Genomic DNA, 3,264 nt, shown 5'->3' with positions numbered 1-3,264 from the left:
TCTATCTATCTATCTATCTATCTATCTATCTATCTATCTATCTATCTATCTATCTATCTATCTATCTATCTATCTATCTATCTATCTATCTATCTATCTATCTATCTATCTATCTATCTATCTATCTATCTATCTATCTATCTATCTATCTATCTATCTATCTATCTATCTATCTATCTATCTATCTATCTATCTATCTATCTATCTATCTATCTATCTATCTATCTATCTATCTATCTATCTATCTATCTATTTCTTACATCTTCAGATTGGGATACAGCCTTCTGTCGCTTTTTATAAATGACAAACATACTTTTTGAAGGCCTCATAATGTTTTGAAGTTGAGATTATTGTATTGAGAAAAAAAAAACTTGTGTAAAGATAATGTCCGTTAAAGATGGTTGTATAGGGGAAATATACAGACACAAACAGACAAGGTTTAGTCAAATAAACACCTGAATGTACATGTTGGACCTTTTGATTTATACTAGTATGAAAGAAGACATGTTATGGAAGATAAATAGACAAAAGTCTCAGAATGGACCTAGAGTGTTGTGTTACTAACATGTTCCTCCCTGTAACTCTACACTGCCATCACTTTGGCCTATTGCCAGCAAAACACTCTCCTTCACATACATGACTCCATCATGCGATTTTCTCTCTCTCTGTCCCTCTTTCTCTCACTCTCTCTTTCTCTCTCTTTCTCTCTGCCCCACTCACTCACTCACTCACTCACTCGCTCACTCGCTCACTCACTCACTCACTCACTCACGCACTCACTCACTCACTCACTCACTCACTCACTCACTCACTCACTCACTCACTCACTCACTCACTCACTCACTCACTCACTCACTCACTCACTCACTCACTCACTCTCTCTCTCTGCTTTAATGAAGCTGTTTTTTAAAATAATTTATTCAATCTGTTGTCTAATTTAAACTTAATGTCTGTGTAAAATGGTAATATATTGTTGAGAAAAATACAAAAAAATAAAGGTTTACAAAATAATCCAAACATTTCTATCTCTGTCTCTCTCGCTATCCCTGCTCCTTCCATCCATCCATCCATCTCTCTCTCTCCCTCTCTCTCTAGCTCTCTTCCTGCCTCTGTATTCCCTCCATCCTTCCATCTCTCTCTCTCTCTTTCTCTCTCTCTCTCTTTCTCTCCCCCTCTCCTTCTGTCTCTCTCTCTCTCTCTCTCTCTCTCTCTCTCTCTAGCTCTCTTCCTGCCTCTGTATTTCTGTCCCTCCATCCATCCATCCACCTCTCTGTCTCTCTCTCTCCCCCTCTCCTTCTGTCTCTCTCTCTCCCTCCCTCTCTCTTTCTTTCTCTTCCTGCCTCTGTATTTCTGTCCCTCCATCCCTCCATCCATCCATCTCTCTCTCTCTCTTTCTCTCTCTCTCTCTCCCTCTCCCATCATCTCATTCCCTCCATCAACATCCGTCTCAGGAGAATAATTCACAGTTCAAACGCGGCACACTTTTATCCCGGGCTCATCTTGTCTTTCTCGAGAATCGATACCAGCCGACGATAGTGCAACAAGCTTCCTCACATCACCGATCATATGTAATGTTAAAATCCTCCCTGTGTGGATATATATATATATATCCCTCAACAACATCTGTCATGGTTATGATACAGCAAAGGCCAAAGAATTTTCGGGTTAGAATCCAGCCCGGGTCGTTCTCTGCATGCCATTCCCCCTCTCTGCCCCATTTCATCTCTGTCTCTCCACACTGTCTAATTAAAACTAATTAAAAATTCCCAAAAATAAGATAAAACATTTAAATAATCCTCAATTCAATTTGTCCATCTCTTTGTGTTAACCAAATATCTACTTGTTAAGATGATGTAGTTATTCCCATTAAAATATTTTTTTTTGGCATTTTTATTGGATAGTTTGGAGGGAGGGGAGGGGGGGGGGTCTCTTACCACTACACAACAAGTGCCCCCTTTTTTAAATCAAATCAAATCAAATCAGTTTTATTTGTATAGCCCAAAATCACAAATACATTTGTCTCAGTGGGCTTTACATTCCATACAATATGATACAATATGACACCCTGCCCTTACACCCTTAGCTCGGCTGAGAAAAAACTCCCAGTAAAAATCCCTTTACCGGAATTAAAAAAAAAATTGAAGAAATCTCAGGGAGAGTCGACAGAGTAAGGGATCCCTCTCCCAGGACGGACATACTGCAATAGATGTCATAAGTAGAGAAAAATCACGAAGGAATTTGATCATTGACCAGGTGATTACATGGTAGTACTAAAGTAAAGTTTTAAATAACTTTTGAACCAGGAGTGCAGTATTTCCCCTGCTGGAATCAGTGACACTGTTTGAGATTAATACATGTTTCTAAGTTGAGACAAAGATGACAAAACCAAGTGTCTTCTTACCTAAAACTTCTTTCTCACATTTATGACCCAGTTAAGGGGCACTTTACACGGTGAAAACGTGACAGTTTTCCCATTTTTGGTTTGAAAAAAAAAAAACGTTCAGACACAATTTATCTGACATCTTCACTCGTACACATGTTTTCAGAGGAAACAGGACGAAATCGCCGTAGTAGCAGTGTAGCAGCCATGCCAAGCCAATAGTCAGCGGTGACACTTAGCCTAGTAGATAGCTCTTCCGGTACAATTTGATGCATAAAACCTTACTGTAACCGAAAAGTAATGCCATTAACGTTCATAAAGCGGTTGGTGTAAGCTTGGGGTTACAAGTATTGTAAATTACAAGCTTTCTGTCCTCTTATTTCACCGCATTGAACTTGTGAAAACAGAAGACATGCTGATGACAAAACCAAGTGTCTTCTTACCTAAAACTTCTTTCTCACATTTATGACCCAGCCAAGGAGCCACGTTGTCTTCCTCACACCTTTTAAAAGACAATAGGAGAGAGTGGAGCCTCATACACTCGGACAAAGGCCCATGTTGTGTGTGAATGGAGTATCTGTGGGAACAGGAGCTCTGAGGTGTGAAACAAGACAGAATCACTGAGTGTGACAAATGTAAAAAGGCAGTAAAAGTTGTTTTCTAATTAAAGGTGTAGTCAGTGATTCTGGAGAACACTTGTTGTCAAAATCACTTGTTGTCAAAATCAGTGAATATCTCCTCATGATCCACTACCTGTCCATTGTGTGTGTGCTGTAAAAATAATCCCAGTGTTAATACACAGCCAAGGCTCTGTAAACATGCATGTTGCTAGCTATGGTAGTCGCCCCTTTGTTTGCATATCCTTTGTTTGCATATAGTTTACA

The sequence above is a fragment of the Ammodytes marinus genome (genome assembly GCF_949987685.1).
Source record: "Ammodytes marinus genome assembly, chromosome: 20".
In the NCBI taxonomy this organism is placed as follows: Eukaryota; Metazoa; Chordata; class Actinopteri; order Uranoscopiformes; family Ammodytidae; genus Ammodytes; species Ammodytes marinus.
Note: the sequence above shows the minus strand (reverse complement) of the source record.